Source organism: Dermacentor silvarum, chromosome 2 (genome assembly GCF_013339745.2).
Source record: "Dermacentor silvarum isolate Dsil-2018 chromosome 2, BIME_Dsil_1.4, whole genome shotgun sequence".
Classification (NCBI taxonomy): Eukaryota; Metazoa; Arthropoda; class Arachnida; order Ixodida; family Ixodidae; genus Dermacentor; species Dermacentor silvarum.
Window position 1 is genome coordinate 164013784 of NC_051155.1, and position 13939 is coordinate 164027722.

The window sequence follows — 13939 nt, forward strand, 5'->3', positions numbered from 1 at the left end:
ACCCACACCACGGCGCGCACTACTACCACCGCCACCACCACGCCGTCACGCTCGCGAGTGCGAACACGCTCGCTCCCCGGACATCCGCTGCCCCGCGCACGCACGCACCAAGACTTCCCCGAGGGGCGCCGATGAGCTGTCCCGTCTTCCCCTCTCCTCCGCTCGCCAAGGCCTCGAAGGAGAAAGGCCGCCCTGGCAAGGTTCGGAGAGCGCCGACGACGACTCAATCCGACAAATTCCCCGAAAATTACAGCGCGAGCTTCAAAGCACCGTGATTCCTCGCGAGCAGCAGACTCCTTACGGGCACCCACTCGGATTTCGTCACAGTGCGGCAGCGCACGTAAACAGTCGAAACGGCGTTCGAGACGACGCGACTACACGCAGGCGTCGCTCGTTCCGGTGACACTCGGGGAGGCCGTTGCCTGCGGATCCCAACGCTAGGAATTCCACCTGGAATGCGGCGACGTCACCGGGGACCTCTCTCCTTGTCGCTCGCTCCGCACTGGGTGCGCCTCGGGGCTCTGTCGGGCCAGTCCCGCACAGCCACCGTTCACCCCCTCCCGATCGCTGTGACCTCGAACACGGCGTTTCACTCTCCCGGATGGCAAAAAGGGCCCCGGGTCTACTATAGTTGTACGCGAACACACTCGGCAACACACACGCGGCCCTCGGCCGCCTGATAGGACGCACACAGGTACGGGGCGACCAGCGCCGAAGGAACCGAAGAGGAACAAAGCACCAGACGGCCGGAGAGAGGCCGCTAGCAGGACCGCAGCAGCGATGTGCGAGGAGCGGAGGCAAAACGACCCGCAGACGCACCGCAGAAACACTCCTCCGATCGTCGGCTGGCCCAGATGACGCGTGGTGCAGCAATCCCGTCGCGAGTGCTACCGTTGCTGCTGGCGGCGTCACAACGAGAACGAAACATAGCGGCAGCGCCGACAGCCGCAGGAAACGGACAACAACCAGAGCGGCGTCGGTCGCCGGCCCGACCAGCCCGACGCCAACACGGGAGGGGGAAGCGCTCTCTCTCCCCTCTCGGTCCCTTTCCGAGGGGCAACCCCCAAGTTCGCTTCCCTCCCGTACGGTCTTTTTTTTTTTCTTTTTCTGCACAACGTGGCCCCGCACACAGTCAGCCAGAGGGAGAAAACCGGCCCCCTCCCGTGCCTCCGTTCTCTCTCCGTGTCGCGGCCCTTTAAGGCCCCCCTCTCCCCCCACAATCTCGGGAGGGGGCACCCTCGCCCCGCGCAGACGAGTACGGACACACACAAAGGGGCCCCCGCAAGAACGCCAGGAAGCATACGGGAAGGGTCCCCCCGCAAGCGGCCGCCATCTCGCGAAAAATCCGGCCGCCAGCTACGACGACGGCACGGCATATGATGCGGTCCCCGGCGCATATCCGAAAGAAAAAAACTTCGACCCCGCTGCTCTCGCTTCTGCTTCGACTGGGCCGCTGCGCTCACTTTCCAGGGAATGCACGGGTTCAGCGAGATGCAGAACCAGCCGCCGCCGTGTTTAGTGGCACACCGCAACGACCAGAAGTAACAAGCATTTGTGCGTCGCCTACTTCGAGAGACCAGTGCAACGTACGTACGTGAGCGAATCGCGTGGAAATAGTAAATTAATGCTAAGAAAGCGCGGCTGATTGTTTTTCCGTAATGATACAATATAGCGACACATTTTTTCACTTAGACCGAGGCACACAGTATTGTCTTTCCATTGTTTGTGTTTCAATAAGCGTCATCATTAGCCGCGAATCTGTCTTTCAGGTGGTATCGATAAGCCCAAGATAACGTCACTTGAGACCACAACACGAGCTGCTTTAATCTAAATCATGGGCATTATTTCGGCTATGAACCTATCGAATCATTCCGTCTTGATATGCGTTTTGTTTGCTTTAACAAGAACGCGTGTACGTAAATAAAACAGCGCTCGCAAATAAGTTTAATTGGCAGCTTGCGCGTACGTTATACGTCACATGTCTTCTTTCCGGGAGTCGGGACCGTCCGAGGGATCTCATAACAGATATGACGGTTTCCCAAACTCGCAAGCCACATCGGAAACGCCGCAGAAATAGTTGCGTCCACAAACCCTTCGCGTTCACGCATCCTCTCGAGACGCTCCCACTCACAACGCGAACAATACCGCGACCTCCTCTCGCACCAGAACCGGCCCTCTTCCCTATCATTCGTACAAGGAAGAGAAATCCGCCACGGCCTGTGACGCGTCACGCGACGTCACGCCTTTGTGAAACGGCAGGGGCGGTGACGCACAACTCGGTAGACGATTTCCGCTCGGGTGGATACGTTGCCGCGTCGATTTAGAGGAAGAGGTGCGCGCCGCGCCCCCTTCGCCAGCGTACAACACACGCCTTGCTTCTGCCCCTTGACGCAGGTCACCTCTCGTTAGACGCGGCGGCGATGCTCCTAACCACCACGAAACCCTATGGTAGCAACATTCACTCCAGCCGTTGCCGTGGGAATACGGTATTAGAGAGGTTTAGATTAGAGGGACGCAAGCGTTCGGCCTCCCTAGCGCTTGGGGCCAGAATACTGCGCATGCGCAGAGGGTCTGAGCATGCGCAGTACTGTGGCCCCAAGTGTTCAGGGGCCTTTAAGCTTGCGTCCCCTTAATCTAAAACTATCGACGGCGCACGTGCGGCTCGTGCGGGAAAGACGTTCGCCACGGACGCGCAGAGCGTTTGGCTGCAAAAACGACGAAGCCCACTGTTGCGCCTCAAAACGGCAATGGTCATTTTTTTGGGGTGCTTCTCAGGAGGCGACCACTTAACCAGCGACCGCCTAGACAAACGACGGGGCCCGACGCAGACGGTTGACGAATTTCCTGGGAACACCGTGGATTTCCCGTTTCTCACCATTGCATTTCAGGCGGGTTCCAAGGTTGGACATCAGGGGCAGAGTGCAGTGAATTGTGCGAACCAGCTGATTGGCCAGAACAAGGTCATTGAATTCCCTTGCGTAGGGAACTAGGGGAAAAGAACTGCTTTAAAAAGGACCTCTCGAGTGTTAAGCTATAGACAGTTCAGACTACTTGCTTCAGTATGTAAATAAACCTCTTTCCCTCCAACTCCTGGACGTACTGATCCCTATGCCATGAGGGTTCCTGGCCTGAACGCCACCCAGAGTCGCAACACTCACCAACATGTCGCCTTCGTGTATTCTTATCAGAGGAGCTTCAACGGAACGCGAAACCTTTCTATCGCGTTAAATGCTTCGCCCCGCTGGGCGAAGCTGCCCATTCCTTTTCCTTTCTTTAGAGGAACTTTAGAATAAAGAGTGAAACTGCAGGTGTTGCTTAGCAACTGGCTACTTAGTGAAATATGAAACGACAGACAGAACGAGCACTAGGATCGTTTCTTCATCCACAACGGCATCATCTAGTTCTTAGATATCTATGTAAGCCACATCTCTATATAGTAAAACCAGCCGCTAGTAGTAGTTTCGTTTATCGTATTCAATAGAGAGGGAAGCTGATACATGCCGCAGACATGTACCATTTTTTGGCGGACACTTAAGTTGTCCTGCAGTCGCATGGAAGAAAAATAAAGACAAGGGACAAAAAAGTTACAATAAAAAAAATTGAAAGAACAATTTAGAGGAGTGCAGCTGTCACACACACACAATGTTCATGGTAAATGTCGGTAATGTGACACGTTGCGCACATCGGAGAACTTGGCAACTGAATTTAAAAACGAAAGTTCTTTCTGGGGTTTTACGTGCCAAAACCAGTTCTGATTATGAGGCACGCCGTAGGGGAGGGCTCCGGATTAATTTTGACCATCTGGGGTTCTTTAACGTGCACTACAACGCAAGCACACGGGCGTTTTTGCATTTCGCCTCCATCGAAATGCGGCCGCCGCGGCCGGGATTCGATCCCGCGATCTCGTGCTCAGCAGCGCAACGCCTTAGGCAAAACGAAAGTAATTCGTGTAATCGGAATATTCAGTATGACTCCTTGGAGGGACCACGGATTGAGGGGAGCACATCCCGCCACAGCAACCATGGGAAAACCACGTCGTGAGCGGACTACTGGTTAACCTTATATACACGTCAGTGTTACTAAGTACTATACCGCTCTCTCTATCTCTAGTCTGAAGTATAGGCACCTGTTTACTGATCCCTCAATTCACAGCGCCTCGTCGCCGGTCACTTACCGCAAGCCTTATATCCGTTATGCTAGCGTAGCACAGAACCACTCAAAATTTTGCCACTCATCAAGGCCAGGCATCGCAGCTACTACTCCTAATGAGAACTTGGCACAAACAAGAATACCCGCAGCTGTTGCCCGCTGCATGCCGCGGACAAGATTTAATCGGGCGCGTCTTGTGCCCACGGCAGAATCGCCATGAAGGACTTCCTCTCAATCTCAAAATAAGGCTTACGGGGGTCACAAACAAGCGGCACACGAGATTATAATTCTTTTCTTGTTCTTCCCTGAAAGGCCCGCGTTGCCCTGCATGCACGGTTGAGCCATTCGCACACACACACTCTCTCTCTCTCTCTTCTCTCTCTCTACCTAAAGCGTCCCAAGCCACGAGCGTGCCACAACGAGGCCCACGGAGGCCTCTGTGGTTACATTTGCGCGGCCAGATGCGCGAGCCGAGTTTGGGAAACCGGCAACAAACTGAGCGAGAATCGGGGCAGATGATGGGGGTGGAGGGGGGGAGGGCGTTGCCCCGCACGCTAAACAAAAGAGGCCCGCTCTCTTTTTCTTTTCTTTTTTTCCTGTCGTTTCGGTCGGCCCACGGGAACGAAGGGGGCATTCGCAAGGGGGCTGCGCATAGCAGCAGCGTGGCCTAGCACAGGATCGGCCCGGTAGGGCATTCCTCGGGTTCCGGTGGGAGGTAAGGAGGGGGGGGGGGGGGGGGGCGAGAAGGGATCAAGAGACCGGTTATTCTGCTGCCGAAGATCGTCACCGCCGGGCGCCGCTGCGATCGAGAAAAAGGAACGCGCCCCGCCCGGAAGGAGAAAGAAGAGTCCAGCGGCTACACGCGACGACGACGACCGCCGGAGCGACAGAACCAGATGGGCGCCGCGGCGCGCTCTTCCAAACCTTCCTTTTCCAGAGCAGGCGACGACGATGATGACGAAGAGCAAGAAAGGGCACGCACATCGCCGCCGGCTGGGCCGGTCACGCCTCACTGGCGCCCGTAATATAATGAGTCAGCCCATTTCGCCCATGTTTCGCTTCGCGGGTGAGCCTCATCGCCACCACGGACCACCACCGGCTGGTGCGTGCGTGGAGGTCAAGATGCCGCGGTACGCAAGGGATGCAAGGGCTTCCTTCTCTCTCTCTCGTCGCGCCAAAGGCGCTGCTACGGCCGTAAGAGGCCGTGACCACGGAGCATATGTATATACACGTTCCACGTGGTTGCGTTGGAACCAACAAGCACGGAACACCACTTTACAGCGAAGCTCTCTTCGAGCCCGGCCGGCATCTGCTGAGCGTGGCTACTGCTGCTGTCCTGCCGAGTTGCTCATGCACAGGACAGCCCTCGAAGGACCGGCTCATACATGTAACCCCATTTGTACTAACGCTATACAGATGTGCCGGTTGCCAGCTCTGAACAAACGTCACCCAAATATCCCCAGCGTAACAAATATGCACCTTCGAGCACATATTTAGTTTATTAAATAGCAGATTTGCATGTATTCTGTCCCGGAGCTTGGCGCGCCTGCTCAGTCGGTTTCAGTTTCATAGCATGCAATTAACCACACACACGCACGCACGCACGCACGCACGCACGCACACACACACACACACACACACACACACACACACACACACACACACACACACACACACACACACACACCACACGAGCACGCTAAAGCAACTGTATGAAGGTCAGACTTAATTATGCATATAGCGTTGTTCTGTACACTGCCTCTCGCAGCGCACAGGCAATTACAGGACGTGGCGTTCCGTTAATTATGCTAATGTCATAGTTACTTGCACTTCAATCATACAAATAAAGTCGAGACAAAAAAAAATGCGGCATCCACCCAATAATTCGCTTGCTCTCCTCAGCCCCCATCCGTCCCTCCAGCGAGTGTTAGTCCCGTATCCGACTATAGCTGCCGCGAGAGGAAACCTTAACCCAGAAAACAAAGTTCGCCGTCTCTGACACGCGCGTCTTTCGACTGGCACATTTAGGCTGGCACAAATCGTGTAGGGGTCCATCAGGTGGACAGAGGCAACTTGGGCCTATAGCCGCACGCGTGACCTTTCACAACACCGCGAAGTGCAGGCGCGTGCCGTTGTTCAACTGGATCGACTCGCGGTGAATTCGGCGGCCGAGAACTGCGCCTGACCGTGGCCATGCCCGTCGACGCATGCAGCAAGTATACACCGGAGGGTCGCGACGGCCACCGAACAAGCTCGCCCCGAGGCGCGCCCAAAGAGTGGCCCTCGCTTTCCGCTTTTTCACCGCTGCAGAACGGACGCGTGAGCTTTCCTCCGCAAACGGTTCCAAGGCGGGACCACGCGTATACGGGCAACGACGTGCGTTGAACACCCGGGTATACCTGGGATACACACAGCTTCCAGCGGCAGGCCGACCGTAATTAACGTCGGTAAATTAAGGGGGAAAGGGGAGTTACAGGATTCACCCCGATGGCCAGACCCCAGTCTCAATAGTCGCTGAGCGTTATAGACGTTGCACTTGGTTTCCTCGCTCAAGATAAAGCTTGCTGAGCTTGAGCTCCCGAGAAACAATTATAGGAATAACTCACACGTGATTCGACACAAGGTGGAGCTGAGCGTACCGCTGAGTCATACCACGTTCGGTTTCGCGGAATTCATCGGCGATTCGGTCCGTCGTTCGTGTACCGAGTCCCACGTTTTCAGTACTGGGTCACCTGTGAAGCGCGCGAAGAGGTTGACGATGCGGTGCCCCGGATTTTCGGTAGGCCGTGACTTCCGGGAATACTTTCATTTTTGTAGGACGTGATGCTCAGTGCCGACTCCAGGCTGGAGCCAATAGCCGATATACCCAAAACCCGCAAGCGCGTTTCTGCACACAACTAACTCCTCCGACCTAACCAGAATGGCGCATCTCGAATATAGTATATAATGTGAATCGCCGACTGGTAGCACAATCCGTTGCATCATCCGAGAAACTTTCAGAACGCGTCAGAAAGGCTGTTTGCGAAATTTCGCATATATGTATTGCCTCACTGAAGCCAATCAACGCATACAAAAAGTAACGGGCCGAGAATAAGGCCCGAAGATCGACACTAAGGAATCAGGCCAACTATACAAGGAGAGCAGCCGCGGCTTGCAGTTCAGCCATGCAGCCTTAATAAGCAGAAACGGACGTCGCGGATGCTGCTCAAATTGCGGACACGCCGGCGCAACCCAGCACGTGTTCCATCTTGGTGCGAGAGCCTTTTCGGCCATTTAAGACTGTGGCAAATAACCGTCAGTCGGGAAGAAACCCGCTCCGTCAAACGCAGCGACGCTTTCCCGACTTCGCAGGCCGGCGAAAACCCAGTGCTCGGACACCGCATATGAATCCATCTCTGTCATGTTTCGATCCACGGCCGTGCACGGACACACGGTAACGACGCCCGTACACTACACCGTATAGAGAAGCTCACAATTACGAAAAAGAAAGAAGAAGAAAAACGTAGGAACGCTTCTCTTTCTCTTCACGCAGCATCGCTTCCCCAGAAGCCGCCCGGGGCGACCAGCAAGTACGTAATCAGGCACCGAGGCATCCGGGACAGAATACGGGGCGCGTATACGTGTTTGCAGTGTTCTGCGGTCAGAGGAGACGGCGAAAGCCAACACTCCGCCGTTGCTCGCGCGTCTTCGCCTTTTTTTTTTTTTTTTTTTTAAGCCAGACGTGGCGGAGGGCCAAGGAAGGGGGCAAGCCGAAATAGCGACCCCCGCGGCGTCCAATCACGTGCGAAGAAAGCAACCCACGCCGGCAGCGGCGGCTACAAGGAACAACATAACCAGCGCGGCAGCGCGCCGCGGAGCTAAAGACCGACCTTGACACCCGGAACTCGGCCACAGGAACGCGTCCAGCAGAAGAGGCAAGAGCAGTGGGCCAACGAGCGATTACGCCTGTACGCGAGGCAGCGCAAACTCTGCGAGACCGACAGCGTGACGACCTCGCTGAGAGTGTACAAGGAACGACGTTTACACTATATAAACGTTCTACGTGCAGGCACGGGCGCGGCGGCGGGGCACTGCTCGTGAGAGGGCGGAATAACGCGAGCGAAATTGGTTATTCTTTCAAGCTTCTCGGTGAATACATTGCTGATGCGACGACGTTATATAATAATTACCTGCTTGCCTACGACACTCGTCAGCCTAGAGTCCTAGACCATGCAGTCACGACTGTGTCACGAAAGGGGTCTGTGTGAAAACGACGCGCAGCCCCTATACCCCGCTCTTATTTCTACGCGCAATAGCCTTATTTCGTTTACCCACTTATTTTGGCATACTATTGGTGTGCGCGGAACTCCGCACGAGGGTGAAATTAATTATTCGAAAGTAGACCAGTCCCTAATCTAAAGCAAGATCGCGGACGTTGCAAGCACTTTCATTTCAGTCGCCACTCGAACCAAGCGAAAAAAAAAAATTATGGGGTTTTACGTGCCAAAACCACGATCTGATTATGAGGCACGCCGTAGTGGGAGACTCCGGTAATTTGGACCACCTGGGGTTCTTTAACGTGCACCTAAATCTAAGTACGGGGATGTTTTCGCATTTCGCCCCCATCGAAATGCGGCCGCCGTGGCCGGGATTCGATCCCGCGACCTCGTGCCCAGCAGCCCAACACCATAGCCACTGAGCAACGACGGCGGGTACTCGAACCAGGCGCAAGAAGTACATAACTTCGGTACAAGCTATGAAAGGGAGCTACGAAGCTGACAGACAATCAACGGCATAAGAGATACCTTTGTCGTAAACCCATAGTTTAAAGAAAGGGAGCTCTGGCTCCGACCGGTCGTGCTCGATGAACCGTGGGAAAGAAAGACCTTTTCTGGTAACAGGTTAGAGTCGACGGTTTCCCAATAGAGGACAGGCGCCCTCTATACGAGACAAAGGGTACAAAACGCAAGTGCAACGGCAAGCGTCGATGTTAGCTCCAACTACGCGTGAGCGAAACAGTCACTTCGGTGGTCCGCGCATCGCCCTGGATACTCGCTCCATAACCATGCAACCGGTCCTGTCGAGTACGCCAGCGGGAAGAAGCAGCAGAGAAGTGGGGGCAAGGCCGGGGGCGAAGCTAGGGGGGCACTGCCGATGAAGACGAAAGAGGGGGGTATTCGGCGAGCAGGGGTCAGCGGCGCTTTCCGGACGGGGCTCACGTGCGACCGACAGACCGGCGTGGGCGTGGCCGGTTTCTTGTGCACGCATTCGGGGATTCTCTCCCCCTTCTTCGCGATACCGAGGGTGGTGCTGCGCCGCCTGCCGACGCCAAAAAAAAAAAAAAAATAAATAAAAACGCACGCGCCGGAAATAGTCTGAGGCCGCGCGGAGCGATGCCGTGCCGCCGGCCGCATTCGCCATCGTTAGTTTTATTTTATTTTCTCTATGGACGACGTTTCCTTTCATTGCAGGCATGATGACTGCCTCTCTCTCTCTACGCGAAGAATGTCTAAAGGGTTATTTAATGACAGACTACGACAGGCTAAAAATAAAAGAAACGGTAAACAAGACGCAGAAACCCAAGGAAGGAGAACCACGTGAAAAAAGTTCTGGCATCTCGACGCTAGAATATATCCGCTAGAGCTCCGTGCTTCCCGTTCCCATGCGTTCGCGTCATTTCGTTTAGCGCGACCCCACCCCGGGAACCACGAAAAAAAAAAAAATGTTCGACCGTATCGTAATGCAGAGGCAAGGAAGGGGCTAGGATACCGCGTGTACGAAAAAAAAAAAATAACGAGACACGACATTTCGCACAGGCCGGAAAAGAAGGAACCTGTAAGATACAGGACGAGAAAGAAAACGTCGTTCAGCCCGGACCACTAGAGCGGCGGCGACGCGCGTCGTCGCGCCCTCCGAGGAACACGTCGTCGCCGAGCTTAGCGGCGGGGCGGAAATGAGCATGCGGGGCTCGGCAAAGAACTCGTGCACCTTCCCACATACCACCCTCGCAACACTTCCCCCCCCCCCCCCCCCCTCCGAAAGCCCCAACCACGTATTAAAGAAAGGAAGAGAAAACGCGGCTTCTCATCGGAGAAGACGGGGAGCGAGCAAACGTGTTCCGCCGCGGGCCAGCGGATCTTTCTCGCTCTCGTTTGCGGGCCACTCACCTTCGCTGCACCCGCTCTCTCTCCACACACACACACTACACGTATACAACCCCTCGCAGCATACAACGAGCCGGTGTCGGAGGAGTTTGCAGGAAGGAGGGGGATTCCCGAGGATGCATGCATGCGACCGGCGTCTTCTTTCTTTCGCTTCCAGAGAGAGAGAAGAAGCCGCTGACCCGGCCCAAAGATAATAGCGGCAGAAACATCTCTCGGTTTCCGTCTGACGGATGTTGCCTTTTCCCCTCCCGCCCTCCGCACCGCGCACTTCGAGGGCTTTAACTTCGAACAGCTGCCGCGCGTGCTGCGATAGAGATAAGAGATTTCTTCAATTTCCCCTCGTTTCATTTTTCTTTTGTTTTTCTCTCGGTCCTCCCACTTTCTCACCTGCCACACACTGGCTGGTAGAAGCGAGAGCAAGAACAATAACTGCAAAAAAAATATATACATATATATCTAGCGTAGCGTGCTGCCCCGCCGCTGCTGCTGCTGCTTTGCTGCTGGCATCATCAACGCGCACGTCGTCTCTCTCCGGGCGTGTTACTACAACCCCGAAGTCGCGTTGCGTCAGCGGACTTCCTCTCGAAATCAATCAGTCGCCAACTTTGACGAGGAGGGGGAGCAAGCACGGCGCCCGCGGAAAGCAGATGCAAGCGATTCCCGAAAGGCCACCACCGCTCCACGAACTTGGACGTGTAATGAGGAGCGGTCACAGGAGGAGGATGAGGAGCGGCAGCAGCGTCGAACGATTAGAAACAAGGAACGCGCTCTGTAACACACAACCCACACTGCGCGCCTCGACAGAAAACAAATGGCGACCTTCCGCTCCCCCTTCCGCCCAAAAAACGAAGAGGGGAGGGCGAAAATTAATAAATAAAACGAATAAACAAGAAAGGCAGCTGCCCGCGAAACGCTAGCAAGAAAATTGGAGCCAGAGAGGATATGGGGGCATTCGGAGAAGCAACCGAGCAGTGATAAAAAAAAAGAAAAAAAAGAAAGAAAACGTACAACCGGTTGCCGTGCAGCCAAAAACGCTGGCCGCGGCATCATCGGCACCGCATAGCAGCTTAAAGGGAGCGCGCTTAAAAACGATTCGCCCGAAGCTATATATGCTCCGTCTCGGCAATTCCGTACAGCGCGGCGAAGGCTATAGAGAGCTCGTGTGAGCCAATCAGTGAGGACAGTCGGCCGCGTCTTCCAGATACGTTATACTATATATGGGAAGTCTCGTCCCTTACGTGCGACTGTTATTCATTCCTCGAAGCTTCCATTCGGCCGGCGCCGCGCGGCTGGTGTTCAGAGGCCGAGACTGCGAAGCCCCCCCTTCTTCCGATCCTTTCTTTTTTTTCTGGGTGGCTGACGAGACCCGCCGGTTCACCCTGCAATGCACGTATTTGGCGAGACCGAGTGCTACGTAGCTTCTATAGGTCGTGGCGCCACTTTTAGAAAAGAAGAAGAAAGCTGTATAGCACTCAACGAGAGTAGTCCGATAACGGCAACGAGCTCTTCTCCTCTCGGCCACGCAGAGAAAGAAATGCGCGGTGCACTTCTGGCAGGCGAGACCGTTCCTCGAACTGATACACACGGGGCCAGCACGAGGATGCCATCACCGCTATGCGGGACAAGGATGTTGTCGAGAGAAGTCCCCGGAAGACAGACAAGGCGCTAGCGCCTGATGACGACCGCGCCGGCACGCACGGGGCCGTGCGTGCCGGGTCGTTCAAAAGAAGTAGAGGCGACACGATGAGCGAAACCAAAACAGCGCGCTGCAGACATGACGCGAAAACGGAGAAAGGATGTTGACCGACAGGAGAACGATACGACTGACCCTTGCGCGTATTCTTCTCGTTCGCGCGTGAGATGATGTCAACCCCGAAACTGGTTCTCCTCTTAAATCTGCGAAGCTGGGCCCTGCCATGAAGAAAACTAAGTCGTCTTAATTATGTTCCTCAAACACCCGCTACCGGATATTCGGCTATGAATGTTTTTTTGAGGAACCCCCGAAGCAGTGTTTTCTCTTTTTCTTTATTGCATATCAAACAAAACCAAGCGTAGGTACTTTAGTGGTATACTAAATGCCGAATGGTTTCTCCTCTCTCCTATTTGACGACCCAACCACTACTTCTCGGAATATATTATGATTCGCACCATGCACGACATTTTACGGCATGTATTAAGCACCTGAATGTCGACGAAGTGCAAAGGACCCCTGGTAAAGGCCTAACAACAACGACAAAAAATCTATATGCTCCAGTCAGCATGCGCGTCGAGATCGTAGTGCACGGCCCGAAGCAGCTCCGTTGTCCCCAAAGAACGGAAGAAGCCAAACGGGGGGTGGGGGTGAAAGGGGTGAGGGGAGTAAAGAAAAAAAATCCGTTGCGCGCATTCGACAGGAACCCTGTTGAAGCGGCGAGAGTGGCTACGATGACACGTGATCACACAAGACTGCGGGGGGGCGACTGTCCCGGTAGCGGTGACCTGTCGCGGCTAGACAGGCATTCCTGGAGTGGAAGGCACGCCCTAAATGTGGCGCCGCTGGGGACTCCGTGTTGCCAGTAGAAGAGATATGGACACTGCGCGCACCTTCCACCTATAGCACTTGGCAAACCAATTCACGTGAAACTTTCTTCCTCGTCCGGTGCACCCCCTTGCGTCGTAGGTTTTGCGGTGACACATGAACGAAGAGGAATTATATCGGTCACCACAATGTCCAACACGACTTCTGCTATTATCGACCGACGCTTCCAATTTTACGCCGCGTGGTAACCGTGCCTACAACGCTGTCAAAATATGCGTGTCAAAGGATGAAGTGAAGAGTTCGGTTTACCCTTTCAAGGTATGGCTCGTTTACCCCATCTTTGGTTCAGACCCTGTCCTGTCCTACCTGCAATCCTTCGGGTAACCCTCGACATCCAATATCAGGTTCGTCCTGCAGCCATATATAATATTCATCGCACTAGGTGTTCAATGAATATATACATTCCTTCTCTTTATCCCATGCCATCGTCATCCTACACAGGCGTCTGCCGCTCCGGAACTTCTCTCTCGTATCACCTCCTCGCTACGCGTACGCTCTTGTTTATCCCGGGCGCGCGGTAGCCAGCATCTCTCCGTCGAGGCGCACGTGTATCGCCCGCGCACGTCCATGGCGTTTGCCCCCCTCTGCCCTAAGAGAACGTCCGATACGCTCTAAAACGGTGCAGTGCTCAAAAAGCCGCAACCCCGTGGGGCGCATTTCCGACGTATGCGGCGCCTCCCCGGCGTCGTCACGTTTTCATTTTCTTTTTTTTTTTTTTCGTCTTCTTTTAACGACGCTAACCCGTCCATACTCCGGAAACTTGCCGGAAACATACAAAGCTCTCATGGGCGCAACGTAAAGTGGATGCGCCGGTGTCGGGCGACGATGCTTCGCATACAATCCGTCGAAAATACGTTCCATGCGGTTGGCACTTACAGATGTGCTACCGCGCGCAAGAGGACGTACACGTCTATTTTCTCGACAGTGATCCGTGCACCGTAACATTCTTGCTTTGGTCGAAGCACCGCAAGAGCCTGACGAGCGAACTCGTGCACGAAGCGGAGTTAAACCATCCCCGAAAAGCAATGATTACGCGGGAGAAACCGAGTCACGCCACGTCACATTTAGG

At 54.6% G+C, this 13939-nt stretch overlaps 1 protein-coding gene across 3 annotated transcripts in view; it reads right to left on the bottom strand.

Annotated features, from left to right (window-relative positions):
• The window catches only part of LOC119442022 (lysine-specific demethylase 6A), a 120412-nt gene that overhangs the window by 59175 nt on the left and 47298 nt on the right, over positions 1–13939 (bottom strand). The gene's annotated exons all lie outside the window — the stretch shown is intronic.